The sequence below is a fragment of the Ipomoea nil genome, unplaced genomic scaffold (assembly GCF_001879475.1).
Source record: "Ipomoea nil cultivar Tokyo-kokei standard unplaced genomic scaffold, Asagao_1.1 scaffold0804, whole genome shotgun sequence".
Taxonomy (NCBI): Eukaryota; Viridiplantae; Streptophyta; class Magnoliopsida; order Solanales; family Convolvulaceae; genus Ipomoea; species Ipomoea nil.
This window is the reverse complement of record NW_017617232.1, coordinates 2,520,749-2,531,564: the sequence shown is the minus strand read 5'-3', so window position 1 is coordinate 2,531,564 and position 10,816 is coordinate 2,520,749.

The following is a 10,816-nucleotide window of genomic DNA, read 5'->3' as shown; positions in this document are numbered from 1 at the left end:
TATATATATATATATATATATATATATATATATATATATATATATATATATATAGGGAATGGTTCAAGTACGGATATAGCTTTTCATGCGATTAACTCAAAAAGACACACTTTAAGCATTAAAATTGCACACCTTAAGTACACAAACCAAGCACCTTAAGCATACAAACAAAGCACCTTAAAAAAACAAACCACGCACCTAATGTTTTAAAATTGGGCAGCTTAAGTTTCAACAACTGATGCACCTTAAGCATACAAATAACGCCTTAAGAAGGAAAATAACGCACCTTAAGAATGAAAATCATGCACCTAAGCAACCGCGCAACCGCACTTAAGAATGCCAACCACACGGGAACCCATATATATATATATATATATATATATATATATATATATATATATATATATATATATATATATATATGAAAACATTTGCTATCATGTGAAACATGTGTACCATTGTGCATCGTTTTAAGCAGGCATCTACACGGGAAAACATCTTCTAATTTATACCGGGCATCTTTTTTTTAAGATGATAATGCATGCGCTTAAATGCCGCTAGCAGTACAACAGAAATCATGGGGTTCATATGTTTAGTTTGATTAAGCAATACCCGCTGAAGCCTTATAACCATATCAAGACGTAATTTCATTTTAGCACCAAAAATAAATATTGAGTTAACTCGAAACATTTTTAATTTTGTCATCCTGAAAAAAAAATTAGAACTAAACAAAGAAAAAGATATAATTAAAAAGGTTTGAACTACTTACTCATGTCGTTTTAGCCGCGCCATCGTCGTAAACATAAAGTCTATATACCCAAGCATTTGATCACTATTGCAATTAAACCATTTGCGCACAAATGTTGAAGCACTAACCATGCATTCTAATATTCTATCTCTTTTTTTGGCTCAATAAAATCAACTTTCAATTGCACATTTCGTTCTTTTTCAGGCTTAAGCTGGATCACAAACACAGTTAGTGACGCAAACTTAAAATCATCACAAATACCCTCAAGTACAACGATAATGCTATTAAGCTCAAATCTTAAAGTTTTATCTTATGCTCTTACAATCCAATTATCAACATCCTAGGATTGTAACCTAGGCTCTGATACCAACAATTGGTATCAGAGCCTTGTCTAACTGTTGGGATAGGAGCCTGCTTCGAGCTTAAGTTGAGTCTGTGTCGAGACTAGGTCGAGCTTAAGATGAGCCTAAGTTAAAATCTTCCATACTATGGAAACATGTTAAAAACTTTCCTTCCGATTTAGATTACATTAACGTGGACCTAGATGAGGCAATCTTCCATCATCAAGATGTGGATTTCATTCACGTGATGTTTCAAGATATTAAAGACATGTTGACGATGCAATGGCTTGATGTGACCATATTACAAATATTTATTATAATGTAAGTATTTTTTATAATGTTTTTATATTTAAAAACTTTTCTTTAGTCTTTCATTTTTATTAATTATCTACATATGTTGTAGATGTCTTAATCGGTTGTGCGACAAAATTGGAGTTAATACCATTGAATTCCTCTGCCCAAGGACTATTTGTTGTGACTCTGTACTTGCGGATATTGATAAGGTCACAAAATATCTTGTGAATGCCATGGTTGACCAGAAGAATCGACACTTCATTTTAACTCCATACCATGAAAAGTAAGAAAACTAAATTTATATTTTTAATTATTTATTTAACTTAATTGCATTATTTGTGAATAACATTTAACATTTTTATTAAATGCCATAGATATCATTGGATGCTTCTAGTTATTTCTGTTCCATTAAGAAAAGTCTATATATTAGACTCCCGTGCATGTAATCGCGAGTTGGAGATTAAGGCCATATTGAATGTGTAAGTACACACACACACACACACACACACACACACACACACACACACACACACACACACACACACACACACACACACACACATATATATATATATATATATATATATATATATATATATATTATTTATTTTGAGAATTATTAACCATTATTGTTTATAAATTATTTATGATTGTATATTATAGAGCATTTCGATCAGTTGAAACTTTAGGAGGGAAGACCTAAAAACAACGTTGATTGGACTCACATTGAGGTATATATATCTTTCATATTTCATATTAATATTTGTATTGTTTAACATAATAATATATATACATAAAAACTCATATTTTGTAGTGTCCTCAACAACCGGGTGGTGTGGAGTGCGGATATTATGTGATGAGATTCATGTATGAAATATGCACTCAATGTTGGGATTCTGATGATTTAAATATGGTATGTAAAATTTATTAAAAGTAAATAGTTTTAAATTAAGCTTTACTAATGTTAAAACTAATTATTTGATTATTTTAAATTTTTGTAGGAATTATTATTTAATAGAAAGCCTTATTCAGAAGAGCAAATTGATGAGATTCGTGAGGTTTGATCTAAATATTTTACTCAAGAATGTATATAAATTTTTGAACTATGATTTAATTATATTAGTTAATTGTAATGATGTATTGTTGGTACTTATCTAGCTTATTACATATGTGTTGAAGTGTAGTTTAAATGTGTTGAAAACTTTGAAGTGTTGTGAATTGAATTATTGAAGTTTAATTTAGTACTAAAGTGTTGGTAATGATGTATTGATGAATGTATTGAAGTGTAGTTTACATGTGTTGAAAACTTTGAAGTGTTGTGAATTGAATGTATTGAAGTTTAATTTAGTGCTAAAGTGTTGGTAATGATGTATTTATGAATGTATTGAACTTTAGTTGAAAGCTTTGAAGTTGTAGTGTCTGCATGTACAGGATGAAAATAATATTTTTTGTACAGGAAAAAAACTGGATTTATTAACAAATTAAAATTAAAATAAAAATAAAATTATAATTCGCTCCAAAGTTGGTCAACTTTGGACGCGAATTATCATTTTATTAAAAGAAAATGATAAATCGCGTCCAAAGTTGACCAACTTTGGACGCACAAAGTTAGTAGTCAACATTGTAATCAGATAAATCGCGTCCAAAGTTCTTCAACTATGGATGCGAATGACTGTTTCTGTACTAGTGAATAATGCTATTAAGTTCAAATCTTAAAGTTTTATACTAGCCTCTTAAAATCCAATTATCAACACCCTAGAATTTTGACTTAGGCTCTGATACTAACAGTTGGTATCAGAGCCTTGTCTAACTATGTTGGAAAAATTAGCTTAAAATGGCATAAAATGACATATTAAGTGGCTATTTTGTGGTACAATTATCAGTTGGGTCCACTTCCGATTTGGGTCGGGTCAAAGTGGATTCGGGTTCTTCGTAGTGAGACGAAGAGATTGATATATTGTACGCTCAAAACGGATAATGGGTGAATGAGATAGTGATTCTCAAAGTAGACCCATTTGAGTTGGGAAATGAAGGGAAAATAAGGGACTTTGTCCCACATTGGTTTGGAAACAAGATTTGCCCCCTTATATACATGAGCTCTTTTCAAGCTTGTAGAATTGTATAGCATAGAGGCTCTCTCGCGCGGGGGGGGGGGGGGGGGGGGGTGCAAATCAAAATCCAACTAGAGGAGATCGAAAAGGCTTGATTCAAGCCCGAGCTCGCGTGCGCCGGCACCTGCGGGCACAAATGGGCTGGCCTTGCGGGCTAAGTTATGCCTAACTTCGGTATCATTTTCCATCTGATATAGTCACTTGGTTCGGCCAAAACCGAACCGAGAGCACCTACTTTCGTGTGTAGCACGAGAGGTTGTGGTGCACCGAGAGCACAACTCTCGTGCATCTGTGACCACGAGAGTAGTGCACTCTCGGGTTGCACCACAGTGCGCACGAGAGTTGTACTCTCGTGTTGCCTGGTCCGTGTGCTCTCGTGTGAACCTGCACCCCAACGGTCTGAAACCCGAAAGTTCAGCCTGTTGTACAGATTAAACTCATCTGTTACGGAATTAATATTGTTTTAATTCCAATTTTTAAATTCTGAGTTTAATCCTACTTAGTGGTGACCGTTACAGGTGTTATACAATTGGTTTAATACCAATTAAAGGCCATGTTGAATGCTATCCCTTCCAACATCCCTATATAAAGAGAGGTAGAGCAGTAGCATTTTTACACAGTGAGAAACGAAGGAATTCCAGTACAGTTTTCAGCTTCAAAACTTCTGCTTCTACTCTCTTCTTTACCCAGCAGTGTTCTTGCTCTTGCTTTGTTTGTCGGGTTCCTTGTTTAGGTGCTTAAACAAGGAATCGAAGCACGTTTTATCCTGGGAAACCTAGGCTACAACGCTCCTAGCACTTGTGGGAGGTAGCAAATAAGGTTTTAAGGAAAAGAACTTCGTGTTCGAACTCGTGCTAAACCTATACCAAAACACTCAACCTTTTCCTTCCCAATTCTTTCTGTTTTCCCATATAATATTAATCTTTCCATAGGATTATTATTTTTTGGGGATTTTACAACCATATTACCCAACAATCTTAAAACCTTATATCCGTTTCCCGTTGGTTGTTTATCTCTAATTTCTTAAAAGAAATGGAGAATCCAGTTTTGCCAGCTCTCGGGGAGGAGAATGTTGTTGAGAACAACAATGGTGGGAATGGCAATAATGTTGCTAATTCCAAAGCTACACCAGTGAACGTTGGTTCACAAGATGGTGGGAGCACCGAGGGATATATTCCCATGACTCGGGTACCTACGGTACCGAGTGGTTCGGCCGAAAGACCGGAGAAATTCACCGGTATTGGATTGAATTTCAAAAGGTGGCAACAAAAGATGTTGTTCTACCTAGCAACTCTCGTCTTGGCGAGATTTTTGACCGAGAAGGTTCCCGAACTAAGGGAACAGGATGCCCAATCCGTGATGGCAGTTGGCTATTGGAAGGATTCGGACTTCCTATGCCGAAACTACATCCTAAATGGATTATGTGATGTGTTATACGATGTATATCGCAAGATTGGCACAGCAAAAGCGCTGTGAGAAGCCTTGGATCATAAATACCGAAGTGAGGATGCCGGCGCAAAGAAATTTTTGGTTGGCCGATTCCTTGACTTCAAAATGGTTGATTCCAAAACCGTGCTAAGTCAGGTTGAAGATCTACAACTAATCTTTGATGAAATCCGTGACGAAGGCATGACGTTGAGTGAAGCCTTCCTAGTGGGATCTGTTATCCACTTGCTGCCTCCAGGGTAGAAGGACTTCAAGAATTACCTTAAGCATAAGCGAAAGGAAATGAACCTGGAGGACCTGATCTAGCGACTCCGAATTGAGGAAGGGAACAAGATGAATGATGGGAGAAATTCTGTCACTGTTGGCGCTAAGGCCAATGTTGTGGAGCATGCTAAAGGCTCCAAGAAGAACAAGAAGGACAAGCAAAAGCTAGGTCCGAAAGGAGGCATTACCAAGAAGAAATTTCATGGAAAATGCTTCAATTGTGGCAAGACTGGCCACAAGTCTTCTGAGTGCAAAGTTCCAAAGAAGAAGAACAAGAGTTCTGAAGCTAACATGGTTGAGGAAAGCAATCAGAAGGAGGTCGAGATTAGCCTTTCGGCTATGGTGAACGAGGTGAACCTCGTGGACTCTAACCCACGAGAGTGGTTCATCGATACTGGTGCAACAAGGCATTTGTGTTGCAACCGAGAGATGTTCAATACCTTTGAGACCGTTGAGGGCGAGAAGGTTTGGATGGGAAACTCTGCTCAGTCTGCTGTGGAAGGCGTGGGCAAGGTGGTTCTGAAGATGACCTCCGGGAAGGAACTGACGTTGAACAACGTGCTGTATGTTCCAGAGCTGAGGAAGAATCTGGTGTCTAGCTCTCTGTTGAACAAGCATGGCTTTCGCATGGTGTTCGAGTCAGACAAGGTTGTTTTGTCTAAGTTAGGAATGTTTGTAGGCAAAGGTTATGTAACTGATGGGCTTTTTAAGCTCAATGTAATGCCTATTATCATGAATAAGAGCAAAGTTACTTCCGTTTACTTGCTTGAGTCTTCCAATTTGTGGCATGGTAGACTAGGTCACGTTAATTATAATTCTATACGAAGATTAATTAACATGGACTATATTCCTAATTTTCAAATTAACACAAATAACAAATGTGAAATTTGTGTTGAGGCAAAATTAACGAAAGTACCTTTCAAATCGGTTGAAAGGGAAACTGAACCACTAGAATTAATCCATAGTGATTTGTGCGATTTTAGATCCATACAAACGAGAGGTGGTAATAAATATTTTATCACGTTTATCGACGATAGCACACGTTATTGCTATGTGTATTTGCTTAAAAGCAAAGACGAAGCCTTGGAAAAATTCATTCTTTATAAGAATGAAGTTGAAAACCAACTTAATCGTAAGATTAAGAAAGTTAAAAGCGATAGAGGTGGTGAGTACGAAGCACCTATTGGTGACTTCTGTGCGAGTGTAGGTATAATACACGAGCGTACGGCACCTTAATCACCTCAATCGAACGGTGTTGCCGAACGAAAGAATCGTACATTGAAAGATATGATGAATGCGATGCTTATAAGTTCGGGTCTACCTCAAGATGTGTGGGGTGAGGCTATTTTGACAAGTAATTACCTTTTGAATAAGGTACCCCACAAGAAGCTCGATAAGACTCCTTATGAGCTGTGGAACGGTAGGAAACCTTCCTACCAGTACCTGAAAGTGTGGGGGTGTCTTGCCAAAGTTTTGGTGCCAACACCTAAGAAAGTAAAGATAGGTCCTAAGACAGTGGACTGTATCTTTATTGGCTATGCACATAATAGTAGTGCTTATCGGTTCTTAATACACGAGTCCCATAATCCGGACGTACACGAGAACACGATAATAGAATCAAGGAATGCATCTTTCTTTGAAAATGTATTTCCTTGTAGGTCCAATGAGGGACCGAGTTCGTCAAAACGAACGTTTGATGAAGCTATGGATAATGAAGTGGAGAATTCGAGAGAGAACCCGACCTCGAGCCGAGACGCAGTAAGCGGGCGAGAGTTGGAAAATCATTTGGTCATGATTTTTTAACTTACTTGTTGGAGTATGATTCGAGTGCTCTATCTTGTTTATTAGAAAATGAACCCGATTTTCTATCTTGTTTGATAGAAAACGAGCCTCGAACGTATGGAGAAGCCGTGACTTCTACAGAAGAACTAATGTGGAAAGAGGCCATTAAAAGTGAAGTGGATTCTATTTTACAGAATCACACTTGGGAACTTGTTGATCTTCCTCCGGGTAGTAAACCCTTAGGATCCAAGTGGGTCTTTAAAAGGAAGATGAAACCCGATGGTTCCATCGAGAAGTATAAGGCTAGGCTTGTAATCAAGGGTTACAGGCAACGCGAGGGCCTTGATTACTTCGACACGTATTCTCCCGTGACGAGAATAAATTCCATTAGAATGATACTTGCTATAGCCGCGCTGCGGAATTTAGAAGTTCATCAAATGGACGTTAAAACCGCTTTCCTAAATGGCGAACTAGATGAGGAAATCTATATGGAACAACCCGAAGGGTTCGTGGTTCCGGGTCAAGAAAGGAAAGTGTGTAAGTTGGTTAAATCGCTGTATGGTTTAAAACAAGCGCCTAAGCAATGGCACGAGAAGTTTGATCATGCGATGTTGACTAATGGGTTTAAAATAAACGAAAGTGACAAATGTGTCTACGTTAAAGAAACGATAGACGGTTATGTCATTCTTTGTTTATACATAGATGACATGCTCATCGTTGGTAGTAACGATCGAATGATCAAGTCTACTAAAAACATGTTAAATGCGAGATTTGACATGAAGGATATGGGTTTGGCTGATTTAATCCTCGGGATTAGAATCATTAGAAGACCTGATGGTCTGGTGTTAAGCCAATCACATTATATTGATAAAATCCTTGAAAAATTTAACAAGGATAATCATCAAGGGACTAGGACGCCATTAGATCGAAGCGTTCATTTAACCAAGAACCACGGGGAGTGTATTTCTCAAGTAGAATATGCTCGGGTTATTGGTAGTTTGATGTATCTAATGAGCTGTACTAGGCCGGATATTGCCTTTGCGGTTAGTAAACTCAGTAGATATACGAGTAACCCCGGTGTCATGCACTGGACGACAATAGTGAAGGTTCTGAGATACTTAAGGTATACTCGAGACCTTGGACTGCACTATGGGAGATATCCTGCTGTACTTGAAGGGTATAGCGACGCTAGCTGGATATCCGATATTAAGGACTCCAAGTCCACGAGTGGCTATGTGTTTACACTAGCCGGTGCAACCGTTGCATGGAAATCCTCTACACAGACCGTGATAGCTAGATCCACAATGGAATCTGAGCTGATAGCCTTGGACAAATGTTGTGAAGAGGCTGAATGGCTACGCCATTTTTTAGAGGATATTCCTAATTGGGAAAGACCTGTACCTCCAATGTGTGTGCATTGTGATAGTCAAGCTGCAATTGGACGAGTACAGAATCATATGTATAATGGTAAGTCTAGACATGTGCGTCGTAGACATAATACCATTAGACAACTTCTCACAACTGGTGTTGTCTCGATTGACTACGTAAAGTCAGAAGACAATATAGCGGATCCGCTAACCAAAGGGTTATGTAGAGTAGTTGTGGAGAAGTTGAGACGAGGAATGGGTCTAAAGCCCTTGGTATAAAGTTCTATAGTGGACACCCAACCTAGCTGGCACCTAGGTTCAATGGGACAACTAAATTATGGAATGGAGCGTGTCACTGTGGGGGTCTCGGATTCCCTACCACTCCTCGTTAGAAACAATGGCTCCCGCACAAGGTTAGCATGTTAAATGCTTTAGTGATTCGAATGTCGGTTGACATATGTGAGTATGCGGGATACTCGAGAAAGAATCACCTATGTGAGAGAGAAGTGAGGGTCGCTTCAAAGGAGAATTGACGGGCACAATTCTTCACAAACTCTTGCAGAACCAGGAATGGTGACCCACGACCAAAATGGGCACAATCATGAGAACAAAGCATGGTTGGGAGGTTCCTGTGTGAGATATGTCATCGTCTACACAAACGGCAGTCGGTTCAAAGACATCGCGTTCTACCGTACAGTCAGTAGAGTAAATGTATCTTCACGAGGGAAGGTTCAAAGGGTGTGACCCTACCTATCCTATGCAGGGATCGACCATTGAACACAGTTGTTTCCGTTTTAAAACTACCCCGAAAATCAATTTTCATTCATGTGGGGGATTGTTGGAAAAATTAGCTTAAAATGGCATAAAATGGCATATTAAGTGGCTATTTTGTAGTACAATTATCAGTGGGGTCCACTTCTGATTTGGGTCGGGTCAAAGTGGATTCGGGTTCTTCGTAGTGAGACGAAGAGATTGATATATTGTACGCTCAAAACGGATAATGGGTGAATGAGATATTGATTCTCAAAGTAGACCCATTTGAGTTGGGAAATGAAGGGAAAATAAGGGACTTTGTCCCACATTGGTTTGGAAACAAGATTTGCCCCCCTTATATACATGAGCTCTTTTCAAGCTTGTAGAATTGTATAGCATAGAGGCTCTCTCGCGCGGGGGGAGGGGGGTGCAAATCAAAATCCAACTAGAGGAGATCGAAAAGGCTTGATTCAAGCTCGCGTGCGCTGGCACCTGCGGGCACAAATGGGCTGGCCTTGCGGGCTAAGTTATGCCTAACTTCGGTATCATTTTCCATCTGATATAGTCACTTGGTTCGGCCAAAACCGAACCGAGAGCACCTACTTTCGTGTGTAGCACGAGAGGTTGTGGTGCACCGAGAGCACAACTCTCGTGCATCTGTGACCACGAGAGTAGTGCACTTTCGTGTTGCACCACAGTGCGCACGAGAGTTGTACTCTCGTGTGAACCTGCACCCCAACGGTCTGAAACCCGAAAGTTCAGCCTGTTGTACAGATTAAACTCATCTGTTACAGAATTAATACTGTTTTAATTCCAATCTTTAAATTCTGAGTTTAATCCTACTTAGTGGTGACCGTTACAGGTGTTATACAATTGGTTTAATACCAATTAAAGGCCATGTTGAATGCTATCCCTTCCAACATCCCTATATAAAGAGAGGTAGAGCAGTAGCATTTTTACACAGTGAGAAACGAAGGAATTCCAGAACAGTTTTCAGCTTCAAAACTTCTGCTTCTACTCTCTTCTTTACCCAGCAGTGTTCTTGCTCTTGCTTTGTTTGCCGGGTTCCTTGTTTAGGTGCTTAAACAAGGAATCGAAGCACGTTTTATCTTGGGAAACCTAGGCTACAACGCTCCTAGCACTTGCGGGAGGTAGCAAATAAGGTTTTAAGAAAAAGAACTTCGTGTTCGAACTCGTGCTAAACCTATACCAAAACACTCAACCTTTTCCTTCCCAATTCTTTCTGTTTTCCCATATAATATTAATCTTTCCGTAGGATTATTATTTTTTGGGGATTTTACAACCATATTACCCAACAAACTATTGGGATAGGAGCTTGCTTCGAGCTTAGGTTGAGTCTGTGTCGAAACTAGGTCGAGTTTGAGATGAGACTAAGTTAAAATCCTAAAAGCAACCTGCAAAATATAAAATGTATGTGAAAAAAAAACTAAACTAAATATAAATATTTATTTTAAAATAAATAACATATATAATAGAATATATAATAATAAAACAAACCTGAAAGGATAGAAGTGAGAATTTGACGGTGGACCATGCTTCTCCCCCCATTCCTTCATTGTGCTATGAATCGTTTATGAAAATACAACAAAACGATTCTTTGAATTTGGCCTACTAATGCCGTATATTTTCAGCATAGTTGAATCACTTTTGTCTTAGTACTTCAAAATCACACCATAGTAATGGAAATCA